The sequence below is a fragment of the Apodemus sylvaticus genome, chromosome 8 (genome assembly GCF_947179515.1).
Source record: "Apodemus sylvaticus chromosome 8, mApoSyl1.1, whole genome shotgun sequence".
Classification (NCBI taxonomy): Eukaryota; Metazoa; Chordata; class Mammalia; order Rodentia; family Muridae; genus Apodemus; species Apodemus sylvaticus.
Window position 1 is genome coordinate 98,009,217 of NC_067479.1, and position 13,927 is coordinate 98,023,143.

Below are 13,927 nucleotides of genomic sequence, written 5' to 3' on the forward strand. Positions count from 1 at the left end.
TTGAAGATCGTTGGTAGGAAAGAAAATGAGCCAAGGTTTGGAACTCTGAGACAGAAAAGCTGAAAATGCTCTGAGCAGAGCTTAAGGGGTTGTTGAAAGGACTTTCGGCACCAGGATGAAAGGGCTTAAAAGGAGAGTATAGGGGGTTAGATGAGTGTGGCTAGGCGGCATGAGGGAAGGTGTGCAGGCGGGCCCTTGCCTGGGCACCTCTGCCCCTGAGGGACCACACACACACAGACATGATATAGAATAGAGTTTATTCAGAGTAGGGGATGGGAGAGAGAGAGAGAGAGAGAGAGAGAGAATAGAGAGAGTGAGAGAGAGAGAGAGAGAGAATAGAGAGAGTGAGAGAGTGGAGGCCAGCCATGACCATATGGAGGGGGAAGAGCCCCAGGGGCAGAGAGGTGAGAGAGTGTGGGAGAGCAGAGAGCAAAGAGGGAGAGGAGGAGCAAGTAGCCCCTCTTATAGTGGGCCAGATCTCTGGGGCGGGGCATACCTGGCTATTGCCAGGTAGGTGTGGGGTGGAGCTTAGACAAAACCCCAACAGTTGTTCTAGGGGAAGTTTGGGAAACCAGTGTGTCAAGGGAAATGTTTACAGTGGAGGCCTAGGAGTCCATGGGGAACCTGGGTAGAGGCCACTCAAGGTGTGTTCTGACAGGAACTCTGGCCTTATTGTGCTGGTGTCTCAAGAGCTTGAGTGAAGCTGTGTTCAAACTCCAAGGACTAATCTATTTGACAGCAGAAATCTCAAGACAAAAAATAGCACCCAGTGAGTGTCATGGTAATGTCTCACTATTAACCAGGACTGCAAAAGAGATTCATGGGAGCAAAAAAGATAAGAAAAAAATGTGGTATTTGACAAGATGGGGGAGGATTTTAAGGTTGTAAAACAGCTAGTAAAGAGAAAACACCATTGAGAATTGTTTAAAGTCCTTAGCATCCTTTAGCATCTTTAAAGAGAAATCCTCTCAGAACAAGGACAACTGGAAAGGGACCCTGCAGGCAAGATACCACCAGCACCACCACCACCACCACCAGCACCACCACCAGCACCACCACCACCACCACCACCACCACCACCACCACCACCACCTATAAACTGGTTCACCTTTTGAAATGCAAATTTTTAAAAAGAGCTTGAACTCAGTAGAGATTACCAATTCAAAAAGAACTTTCTAGGGAAGTGTTTTCTCAGATTCAGCAACCAAGACCTATAGATGCCACTACAGCTTTGTCCCAAAGGGAACTCAACTTCATCCCAAGCTGACAGCAGAACTTGACAGTGTCATTCACATGGCAATGGTTTTGTGGACACGCAAGATGCAAGATTGAGGTAACAAGGACTTCTGAGAGGTCCTTAGGCCACCCAATTTGTAGCAGGATCAGAGTACCAGAGAGAAGAGACCCTAATAGGTCTTTGATTGAAGCTTATATCATAATGGAGACCCCAGCACCTTAGAGATGTTAGAACCACGGGACATCCATTGAAGAAAGCTGCAGGAATACGGTGGAGCTACCCAAAGAGAAGCTATGTGTGCTGGAGGAATCAGAGGCTGCCTGCTGAAAGGGTAAGCCCTTTGAACCCAATGTTTCCAGTCAGAGTTGACACAGGCTGGATTTCCATGATGGCCTGTACCCTGGAACTGTGAATCAAAATAACCCCTTCTTTCCTAAGTTGCTTGTTTCAGACACTTTGGTACAGTAATGAGAAAGTAATTAATACATTTATACACTGTTTGAGGGCGGTCTGTGCCCATGCATTTCTATGCAGAAATGTGTGTGGGTAGGAAATTTGGATTGTGTGTGCATGTGTATGTTGGTGACATAAATGGTACACATGTGTATGAGGAATATATGTGTGCGCATAATATTTTTTATAGTATAAGTATGGAAAATTAAGTTGGAGTAGTTTGTATCAAGTGTATGTCCTCTGTGTGCTGCATATGTTTTGTAAGTGGATTTAAAAAAAAGGAGATGACTGTTCCTAGATATGGTGGTGGAGAAAGTTTATTATAGATAAAAGAGAGCACAGTCAGAGGCAGGGACATCTGGGAGAGTCCAGAGCGATCATGACCAGGCTGAGCTGGGCCATCTGAGGGAAGAGGAAAGGGTCAGACCAAGAGCCAGGAAGGCAAAGGGTAGATAAAGGGCCGAGTAACCAAAATGGTTGGATTACATAGGGAAGGGCATCTGGGGGAAGGGCAGCCCAGCCCCTGGGCTGGAGAAGTTTAGAGGAAGGGGCTATGTTAAATAGGCACCTCATTTTTTGTCCTGGGTTTGAGACCTAACAGTAGGTAGAAAAATCTAAATGCAACAGTTCTATGGTAAGGTTTATACGTATGTATGTAATGTGTCTTGGGAGAATATTATGGGAAGGAGGTACATGTGTGGTTTAATATGAGGGACGTGAATATTTATAGTATAGGTGGTGTTTGTGGGCTGCCTGGTAGAGGTGTCTTGTGCGTGGTAAGTGAGCTTTGGTGGATATATGTGAACCATGTGTAAATGTGTGGTATATGTGACATGATAGGACCCTGGGAGGGCTGCGGAGGGAGTGGCTCAAGCAGGCATGGGAGGAGAAAGTCTGATATGTAATTGTGCTTTGTATGTTGGTGTGGGGTTCTGAGGTGTGGAGTATTATGGTGTGGAGGGTAGATAGTGTGTATATACCACATGATGTATTTATATGGCATGTGCTACATGTATGAGTCTTAATGTAGTATGTGGTGTGTAGTATATATTTATGGGATTTGTGACATGCATTTATGTTATCTGGTATATCAGAGTAGTATATGTGATATCTGTGGTATTTTTACAACTGTGAGTATGGAATAAATCATGTGTGTTGCTTTGTGTAGGGCATAGAATATGTCCATTTGTTAGTACGTATGTGATAGTAAAGAACTTGGTGTGTGTGTGTGTGTGTGTGTGTCTGTGTTATACATGATATATATGATTAAATATGTAATATTTCTAAAGGGAACATGGTGTTTGGGTGTTTATATTTTATGGTTACATATGCCTTAGGCAGCATACATGCACATGTAGTTTATAATATGTATTATAGTTAGTATGTGTGTGGAACACAGTACATATAATATGTGCATATGATGTATGTGTATCTATGATGGTGCTGGGGGGGGAGGATGAGCATTTATGGAGTGGCTGTGCTTTAGGTATAGTATCATGTACGCATGGAAGGCACACACTGTGATAACATTGGGATGTGCATGCAGTTACTACCTATTTATCTCAAAACAAAAGGTGTCATTATAAGGCTAGGAAGAGTGGGGGATCGTGTCCACAGGTGGAAATGAACCCTTGAGCACAGTGGGCATCTATGTTGCTCCTGGAAACAAGAGGAAACACCTATGCCTGGAAAAGATACCCACAAAGATAGCCTTGCTTACTTCACCGCGGCATTGTCATGGCCAACACCTGACCTCCAGGACCAGAACTGACGAGGACAACCTCCATCTATCACAAGGTCCCTGCATCAGTGTGCCAAAGACACGCACGTTTGGTTCCGAGGGAAGGATGTCTTGCTTTGCCAGAACCTGCATACAGACTTGTCCTGAGTTGCTAGAACTTTGCACTCTACAGGAAGCCCTGAGCCTCTGTCTCCCACTGGGAACAGCTAGGTCTTCCTCTGCCTGCCGGCTCAGGCAGCTAAGGCCTGGCCTCCATAGTTTTCAGTGGGAGCCCAAGGCTTGAGATGACAGGGCCCTGCTCACATTGAGCTGTGTTCCCCTCAGCATCTATGTGAGGCAAAGTGGCGCCACATATGTGGGAGCTGCAGTGTGTTCTTCGGTGGACAGAAATAAGTTGGGGCATTAGGTTGGCGGGTGTAGCATCTAGAGGCTGGTAGACATTACAGGCAGATACATATTTGTATCCTAGTCATTGGCTCTAGGCTGCTCCTGCCCCTCCCCATGTCCCCATGTGGAAGACTCCGAAGCCTGCTGTGTTGACGGGTGAAGGGAGGCGTGCTTCTGGGTTAAAGACAAAAGCAAAATCACCCAGGCCTCCGTGTCTAGACAACTGAGACAAAGCCCAGGTAAAACACGAGCTGTCAATCTTCCCTCGCTGGGGCTGAAGCAAGGCGACAAGCGCCTGCAGACATTAGCTTAGCCACTGACCTGTCAAACTGTGGAATACCTTTCAACTGTCCAAGTACTAACCAGGCCTGTCACCCACACACAAAAAAAAAAAAAACCCTAAAGAATCAACTAACCTGGGCCCATAGCGGCTCACAGAGATGGAACCGCCAACCAGGGAGCATGTGTGGGACACACCCAGGCATCCCACACATATGTCACAGTTGGGCAGCTGGATCTTTATGTGGGACTCCTAAAGCAGGAGCAGAGACTGTCGGGGACTCTGCTGCCTGCCTTTGGATCCCTTTCCCCTGACTGGACTGCCTTGTCTAGCTACAGCAGGAGAAGGTGAGCCAGGTCTTACTGCAACTTGATATGACAGGGCTGGTTGATACTCACGGGAGGCCTCCTCTTTTCTGAAGAGAAATGGAGAAGGAATAGATGGGGCATGGGTGGGGGCTACAGGAGTGAAGGGATAGGAAAATGCAGTTGGGAAGGGAATTAATTAAAAATAATTGCAAAATCAAAAATTGTAATTGTATCTACTGTGGACTCAGAGGCAACTTCATTAAAGCAGTTTTTCATAGTTAGAAGTAAAGGAGGAGGAGAAAGAAGAGGAGGAGGAGGAGGAGGAGGAGAATGAGGAGGAGGAGGAGACCTGTCACTTCCGGGGAATCCTAAGGCTTCCTGTACCTCCAAATGAAGCAGAATTAGCTGTTGGCTTGAAATCGCACCAAAGTCAACCTGTGTGCTATGGAGTCTGGGGAGGAACCTTGTAAAGAGAGTCCTTAATCAACTACCCTAAGGCACTGAAATGCATGGGGGACAGTAATGAATGAGACCCAGGCCCCTAAGTAGCCGTGAAAGCAAATGAGGACAGGGTGGAGGAGTCCTGCCTGCAGAACCTCCTGTCAGCTGTCCTCTCTGTGTCCTTTCTATATTGGTGTCAGCGTCAGGGAACTGCTCCTCTGATGTTAGAAGACCTTGCTAATCCCCAGAGTGATGGGGAAGATGAGAATGAAGAAGAAGGTGCTGGCCTCTGGCCCTGTGTCTGAGACTGTCCAGCTCCTGGGAGGGACTCTCTAAGGTGCCAGGGACTGGACCTGTTCTCTCTGTCCCAGTCCCAGCTCCTGAGGTCTGTATTTCCACACCATAGATCACAGGGGGAAAATGATATTCTTCATTCTCAATGGTACCACAGGTAGGGAACTAGCCCCTCCCTTGTGCAAAGGAGGCCCTAGCTGTGCTACCGTGCCCGTGTTGATTAAGGAGTGCATGAGATCTCAGAGCAGGAAGGTTTCAGCTGAGCTGGTCTAGCTTGGAACAGGCTGGGACTCTCTTGTGGAGTTTGGACTTGTTGGGTCAGGGATCACAGTAAGGCTATGCAAGCCCCCTCCGGCTACATTAGCACAGAAGTGCAGTGACAGCAGATGCGGATTTGCCTCCTCTACAAGTCCCATGGGTGATGGTTCAGACACTGGGGCTGTTTCGTAAAGGCACCTGAGAATTCCATCTTCAGGGCAGCCTTCTGTGAAAGGTGAGACTAGGGAGAACCCTGCTCCCTGCTCTTCCTTGCCCCAACGAGTCTATGTTGTTCTTGCAGACGCCTACCAAGTAAATGTTAACGACGTAAAGCAAGTTATTTGCAGATTCACGTTCAATGACGCCAGAGTCGTTGGTAAGTAGCCCCTTGGTACCTCTGGGGTGCACTATTACCACACGGGACCATTTCCCTAAGTCAGCCAAGCCTCCTGCCTTTGCTGACCATGTTCCACAGGTATGGGGAGCTAAAGGCAGCATAGGCCAAGAAAAAGGACTAAGCAGCCGGCCTAGCCATTCTCCCTTTATACAAGCATGGGGGAAGAATAAACCCTTCAGTTCCCAAGGGCTTCTAGAGGCTGGCACGATGCTGGCCTGACCCGTGCAGCATCCATTTAGCCTGTCTTCTTGAGAGCTGAATACCAGGACCTAGAGTCTACAGAGCAGCATCCCCAGACTAAGTCTAGAAGATGCCTAGAAAACCCTTTCTGGGAAGGCCAGAATTACATCACAGAGAGACCAGGGATTGGGAAGTTGGAAGCCAAGCCAGTGGGTATCCAGCTTGGCGCTTGGCATTTGCCCCAGCTCAGTGGACCAGGATGATACTGTCTGTCAAAGAGTGGGAGTAGTCTTCAGTCACAGTCACAAAATACTTCTCAGGCTCCCACCAATGCAGGGAAAGAAAAACTCTCTTCCCTTTCATGGCTTTTCCTGTTCTGTAAACAAGCATCCGCCCACCCACTTCCTGGGTCTAACCTTGGATACCATTACTTTCATCCTGCCCCTGTACCCAGCCCACCAGCAGGTTGTGATGCCTTCAGGTCCAAGTTGGACCTGGAGCCTTCCTAGCCCCTGACAGATCTATAACACTGGCAGGGAAGCCCAAGTTTCTACCCACAATTCCTCGCTCACTCACTCCCTTGGCAAGCTTGGCACCTCGCCAGGTGCCTCCTTCACTTCCCACAGAGCCCCAACCCTCAGACCACACCCTGACCAGTCCTAGCCCAAATAGCAGCAACCCACCCAGAATCTATTTCAGTGGATTTGGCACACCAAACACAAGTACCCAGAAGTGTGCCTGGTCCTGAAGCACCCACGGCCTACTCTCAGTAAGTCTCGACCCACCGAGTCCAGTTCCCTACCACTATCATCACTGAGCACCTTTAAATTCCAGGCAAGGCATCATTTCATGTGTAAATACTTCTGCTTCCTTAAATATGACGTCATCCTTCTAAAAGAAGGGGCGAGTCACCTGAGCACCTGTCTCTCCTGCAACATGCCCACTGCTCTCTCTGCTCAAAGCACTCTGCACTCTGACTTTTATGTCCTGTGTTTCTAGTTTGGCTCTCACCCCTAACAAATGCAGCCTAGGATGCAAGAGGCCTCCCTACAGGTGCCTGCTGAGAGCTGTTCAGTGCTGGGCAGGTGTCCTCTAACAAAAACAAGAGGCAGGGGGCAGAAGGCAGTCCTCAACCAGGGTCAGTTCTCAGCCAGGGCTGACAGTGGAAAAAGGACATCCATATTGATAATCTTGTGTCATTTTCTTTTAGATGAGAGTCCCAGTGGTGTAAATGAACACAGCATAACTTGTCCTGGACCAAAAATTAAAAATACTGGAGAGTAAGTGCTCCTTGCTGGGGGCCTTAGAGTCCAATGGTCAGTGTTTATCAGAGTGAGGAAGTGCCTTTGCCTGGATGCCTTAATGGGGAGCTTATGGTTTGTGTCTGCCAGCTCGTGGAAAATCTGGGGTGTCCCCTCTGCTATAGAGCACCTGTCTTCCACCTGTGGGTTCCATTTCCTTTCTATATGCCCCTGGTAGTGACCCTGGTGGTATTCAGGAATACATAGTGCCCAGGCTCTGCTGAGGACAGGATGCAGAAGACAATGGGTTCGAGGGTTCAAACCTGCATTTGAGCACCTTCCTGGTTCTTTAGCTGCTGGCCACTAGGACCATATGACATGCAGGCCTCTTATGGCAGCCTGGTACGCAACTGTCACCATCACTGCAGAGGTTGACGCTTTATGCTTTGGGGGGGGGGGGTAGTTTCTCTGCCTACCTGTCCACTCTCGGGGAGTCCCTGTGCTAGGATTTCAGCATCATTACACTGGTGATTGATGTGTGCAAACAGTTTGAGCAAACTGAATGGGAACAGGACTCTTCCCATCATCCAATCTCTTTTCTGTGCCTTAGGGATTTTATTCTTCAAGTCAGTCTAAACAATGGCATCTCCTTCATTGGGAACATAACCCAATGTTATTATAACATTGTCATATATAACCAGTCATTATAACCAGTACCAACTGCATTAGTACTAGGGTAAGTTCCCAAAGATAAAGCAGGTCCACATAGAAATCAAAAGATAATCCAAACAAGGTGGTGTGGGCGGGGCGGTACCCAAAAGTAGCAGTAGACACTGGTTAGGTAGTCTGCTGCATTTCCTAGAGGAGCCGCCTGGAATAAGTATGCGCCTCTCTGCCAGAGATGGTCTAGGACATGAAGGGTATACAGCATCTCCTCTTGGATGTTCCAGGCCTAGGGATCCAGGGTTTACAACATCAGTAGCCAAAGATGTGCGCCAGTGAATGGGGTCCCCATTAGCTGAGATGGACCCAAATTTACTCAGGCCTACCCCCACCTACCCTTCTTGATGATACCTGTCATTTGCAGTGTCCCCAGCCTCCAGCTGTGTCCCCTCTCCCTGGCTGCCCCCTCTGTGGGCTTACTAGCACGAGCAGGACGTCCTCTCCCATTGTGGCAGGGCGAAGCTGTCAGTCATGTATACCAGCTCATGCCAGGGCCCCGAGGAGAAAATGGTCGTTCTTCATGTACTGCCTCTCCAGCTGCACGTCAGTCTTCCAAGCACAGGAGAAGGAGCTTTATGTTCACTTGTGACTATTCTTGAATTCTTCTCAAGTTTCAGAGGGAGGAGAAGTGAGCTTCTTGTGCAGAGCTAGGAGACACAGAGATTTCAATGCCTTAGAAGGCAGACCCACACTCCCGGCCCCACCTCTTTAGTAGCTCAGTCACCTGACCCTTTCCCAGAGATCTGGACTAGTAGTATCCTGTGGCCAAGACCACGGTGAGAACCGCCATCCTCAGACCATGGAAGATCTTGGGTTCAGATCTCTTAGATTCTGAGCTTGGAAGAGAGGAAGGGTCGGCTGCCCTCTGAGGACCAGCCTGGGCCACTAACCCCACTGTAGCCTGTGTGTGTCAAGGCAAACTGGGTGAAGATAGTGTGTGTGCAAATAGAAAGCCAGGAGTGGGCACAGGGAAAGAAGCCACTGATGCTATCAGCCACAGGGAGGTACAACCAGAGACACAACCAGCCAGCCACTGAAAAAAGACCCAGACAAAGTCAGCACTACTCCCAACCAGGGATCCCAAGGCAGCGCGGTGTTCAACTGGTCCTGGCTGATGTTCCTGCCAATCGTGCTGGGGACTCTGCTCTTGCTGTGCTGCACTTGGAAGTTTTGCCTAAAGGTAAGCGTCTGCAGCCCACCCCCCACCCTCTTGCCCTGGCACCCACACGCAAGCCCTCCCTCCAAGGGACAGAGTCCTATGCCAGCACTATAATCCAGCCTGCTGGCAAGTTCCCATCTGATCCAAGGCCCCCCACATCATCCAGGGGAGGCACAAACTCTTAGTATTAAATACCCGAACTCTAGGCCTGCCTGGGCTCTAGGAATCCTCCAGCCTAGCTGGCACAGAAATTCGGTCTGAGACGCTTGGCCTGTAAGCTAAGGTTGGCTCCAGAAAGAGGCCATCCCAGCACCCTTAGACCAGGACAATTGTGGATCAGCTACACATCCACAGAGTTCATGTGGGCCAAACCTCATAGCTGTCTGTGTATGTCAGGGCAGGGCCCCTCATGCAGGGCCAGTGGCCCCATATGCACGGTGATGCTTATCAGGCAAGATTAGGAACTCCCTGGGCAGACCTACCATTCCATTCATGCTATACTGGTGGTATGTCAGGTACAGCTCCACACTGGACTGCAAAGGCAGGAGACTAAGCACAGCCTTCTTCCCCCACCATGGACTTCAGTCACTGTTCAGGATGGAGGGTGAAATGCCAGGCATGGAAAGATGGAACTAGGGCTTGGCATAAACAAAGCAGGATCCAAGATGGTGCTAGCTAAGCATCCTGGGGACAGGGTGGGAAAAGACAGAGGAGCCAGTGAACTAGGATGGAAGGAACCTGGGTGGAGAGCCAGAGAAAGAACAGAATAGTGACCCTGCAGAGAGCGTGCAGCACAGAGCTGTCAGGACCCATCTCCTCCCAGGAACACAGTGAACAGAAAAACCTGGGGACGAAACTAGAGAGAGGGTAAGGAGATATGAGGAGGCTGAAGGACAGAGCTTCTGCCAAGGGAAAGGATGTCCCAGCAACGCCTCAGGTGGGGCTGGAACAGGTGTGCAGGACGTCAGCCATAGGCCTCTCCAGGGACCGGCCCCTTGGTTCAGATCCCTCCTACCGGACAGGCATGTGGCTGCCTTGGGCCAGGTGGAGCCTAAAGGGTGCAGCACCACAGGCACTGGGCACCCCCACCCAGGCACGCACTCCCAGCCCATGTCCCTGCTCTAAGCCAGGGTCCCCTCTGTCTGCAGAGCCCACCCTACCCATTCCAGCCCACCTCTTTCTGTTCACATTCCAGCATAAGGATCAGTCGCAGCCACCTCCCCCACAGTCAGAGAAGGTGAGTTTGGGAGGTCAGGGATGGAGGGAGGGTGACACTCTACACTGAGAGGTATCATGGAGGCTGAGCCCAGAGGATCTCACTTCTTTAATGGTGAATAGGGTGGGGATAAGGGATGCAGATCAAAGATAATATGGGAATGCTATGGGATTCAAAATAACGTTACCCAGACAACACCACTGCCAGACTCAAAACATTTCCCGACCAGGGCTTCGGTAGGTAGCACAGTCAGCACCTTGGCAAACTGTTCCAGCGTATGCTGTACCCTTCCCCCCCTGCAACTAGTTGGCTAGCGGGCACCCAACTCTTCCGATGGCTACCTCCGGCCTTTGTTCTACAAACAAAGGGACTCCACACCTCGGCTATCGACACCGCCCCCAGGCCGGCGTTCACCTGAGCTCTCAGGCAGTAGGCAGACGACCCGCTGAGACTTGGAGCCAGAGAATTCACAGCACCGCCTTTGAAGCTACCGACTTCTGGGGGGTTGGCCGATCCCCCAAATGTCTATAAAACCTGTCTTCAATTTATTAAAAGCAGTCTTGACCAGAATCCTAGGCTTGACTCAAATCCCTTGTCTGTGTCCCTGTTCCCCAAGATTCTTTCAACAGGTAACCTGGTTCACATGTAGCCGCTGGCGGCTACATACTGGCGCCTGAACGTGGGAGACCTGGCACGAGAGAATTCCTGAGGTGGCCCTATCCAGCGAAGCTTCGCAGAAAAAAGGTGAAAATTAATGGTATCTGCACGGTAAGCAACATAGAAGTTAAAACTAGCGCTAGTGAATTCGTGTCTATCATTGTGAGTGCAAGGAAGAGATACAGTTTTTCAAGCATATTGTGTGCACCCGACACAGGAGTTGCTTGGGTTAAAAGGATAGGAAAAAATGGGACAGGAAAGTTCGCGCGAGATCTGCGCACGCAACATTCAAGAGTTGCTTCAGGCAAAAGGGATTGGGTTTGAAGAGGAAAGATTAGAAGATTTCTTGGACCAGATATATTCCTGTTGTCCTTGGTTCCGAGAAAAACGAACGTTAAATGAGAGAACTTGGCTGAGAATTGGTAATTCGCTAAAGGCAGCCAAGGCAGACAATATCACCCTCTGCCTTTGGACTCTGATTAAGGACATCATAGATGAAGGGAGTTTGGAAGAATTAGGTGTTATTCATGAAAGTGAGGATTTTCAAGTAAAAGGCCATGTGGAGAGGATCCCTGTTATAGAAAATTCTCCACAACCTGAGTCTCGTAAACAAAGAGACAGTTCTGATGAGTCTGTGGTTAGGAAAAAAATAGCTCATCCCGAGAAAGGAGCAATTGAAGTTCATGGAGAAACTTGGCCCTCTGTAGCGCCATCCGCGCCGCCTGTGACCTTGATGGCAGAGGCCGAAATCCAGAAGGATATGCAATTACAAAAGTTAGAGTTTGAAATTAAATTGCAGAAATTGACTAATGAGTTACAGGAGCTAAAAAGGGTCTCTAATACTAGAGAGAACAATAACTCGGAGACCCGCCAGTCGCCATTAGAAAGAGTTATAAACCAGGCCCGCGGAGAGGGGCAGGATACGTCAGAAATCTTAGCTTTTCCAGTCCTTGAGATAGAAGACCAGGACAATGTGGTCAGACAATATCAGACCTTGGAATTTAAGGTGATAAAAGAGTTAAAGCTAGCCGTAGCCCAGTACGGCCCGACAGCTCCCTTTACACAGGCGTTGTTGGATACTGTGATTGAGTCGAATCTAACTCCACAGGATTGGAAAACGCTGTGTAAAGCTACGTTGTCGGGGGGAGATTTCTTGCTCTGGAGTTCTGAATGGCGTGAGGCTTGCAAAAGAACCGCTGCCACTAACACTCAAGCAGGCCATCCAGAATGGAATGCGGAGATGTTGTTGGGGGAAGGCCTATTTGAAGGAAATAATAACCAGATTGGGTTTCCCATCGCAGTGTATGCGCAGATTGCGGTGGCCGCCCGCCGTGCTTGGACTCTGTTACCAGCTAAGGGAGATATTAGTGGAAATCTAACAGCTGTGAAACAGGCTCCCGACGAACTCTTTCAGGATTTCGTAGACAGATTGCTGAAAACGGCTAATAGAATTTTTGGAAACTCTCAGGCAGAGAATCCGCTGGTTACGCAACTAGCCTATGAGAATGCTAATGCGGCCTGCCGAGAGGCCATTAGACCCCAGAGAGGAAAGACAGACCTAGCCGGTTACATTCGCCTTTGTTCTGAGATCGGTCCTTCCTATAATCAGGGTTTAGCTATAGCTGCAGCGCTGCAGGGAACAACTATTCAAGGAATTCTGTCACAAAGACGAGGAAATAGGAGATGTTTTAAATGTGGTAGTCTGGGTCATTTTAAGAGTGATTGTCCTGATAATAAGCCCAGTATAAACGGGCAATCAGGTGGTCCACCAGGAACGTGCCATAAGTGTAGAAAAGGAAATCAATGGGTTAAGAGAGACAAGTCAAAAAATAACTTCCAAGGTAGACCCGTGTCGGGAAACGGGGGGAGGGGCCAGCCCCAGGCCCCGATGCATCAGACTGTCTGTGGGGCACAGCTACTGCCGAGCCAAGGAAATCCATCCTTGACCTCACCAGAGCTACACCAGGAAGTGCAGGGCTGGACCTCTGTTGCATCTGCAATGCCGTACTAACTCCAGAGATGGGAGTTCAGGTTTTGCCCACGGGAGTTTTTGGGCCATTACCTGAAGGTACTTGGGGATTGTTGTTAGGACGAAGCAGTTCTACTGTGAAGGGACTACAGATTTATCCAGGAGTCATAGACAGTGATTATGAGGGAGAAATTAAAATTATGGCTGCTTCCTCTCGTGGTGTCATAAGTATTCCAGCTAATCAAAGAATTGCCCAGTTAGTCTTGGTGCCCTTACATGCACTGCCTTCCAAATTCATTAAAGATAAGAGAGGGGAGGAGGGCTTTGGCTCCTCCGGAGTGTTCTGGGTTCAGTCTATTACTAATAAAAGACCTAACCTTAAATTGACTATTGAAGGAAAGAGTTTTGAAGGATTAATAGATACGGGAGCTGATGTTACAATTATTAAGGGACAGGACTGGCCGTCTAATTGGCCTTTGACAGAGACCCTAACGCATCTGCAAGGAATCGGTTATGCAAATAATCCGAAACAGAGCGCTAGACTTCTAACTTGGAAAGATGCAGATGGAAATTCAGGACAAATTCGGCCTTTCGTGATGCAGAAGTTGCCTACCACGCTCTGGGGCAGAGACCTGTTATCTCAGATGAATTTAATTCTGTGTAATCCTAATGAAATTGCCTCTAAGCAAAAGACAGTGTCGGAGGAATCCGAGCCTACTCGGGGGCTTGGATATGAAGGACAAGGCACTAGTAGGTTTAAAAACCCCCAGGCAAACCCTAACTCTAGAAGTCTGGGGCATTTTCAGTAATGGCCACTATCTCTCCTGCACCCCACGCCGATAAAATTCAATGGCTTAGCGACATTCCAGTGTGGGTTGATCAGTGGCCTTTAACTAAAGAGAAATTGGAGGCTGCCTCGCTTTTGGTGCAGGAACAGTTAGAGGCAGGACATCTTATAGAGTCATTATCTCCATGGAACACGCCGA

The 13,927-nt window shown here is 48.9% G+C and overlaps 1 protein-coding gene and 1 long non-coding RNA gene across 3 annotated transcripts in view; one reads left to right on the forward strand and one right to left on the reverse strand.

The window, feature by feature from the left end:
* Positions 1-13,927, forward strand: part of LOC127690622 (anthrax toxin receptor-like) — an 88,247-nt gene that overhangs the window by 55,879 nt on the left and 18,441 nt on the right. The gene's annotated exons all lie outside the window — the stretch shown is intronic.
* Positions 4,737-10,594, reverse strand: LOC127690629 (uncharacterized). 2 transcript variants are annotated; one of them, XR_007979180.1, is made up of 2 exons: positions 10,503-10,594; positions 4,737-8,587 (listed from the first exon to the last, which is right to left on the reverse strand). It is a non-coding gene; the product is annotated as an uncharacterized LOC127690629 (long non-coding RNA). The 2 variants fall into 2 exon arrangements; XR_007979179.1 differs by lacking the exon at positions 10,503-10,594 and adding an exon at positions 9,582-9,745.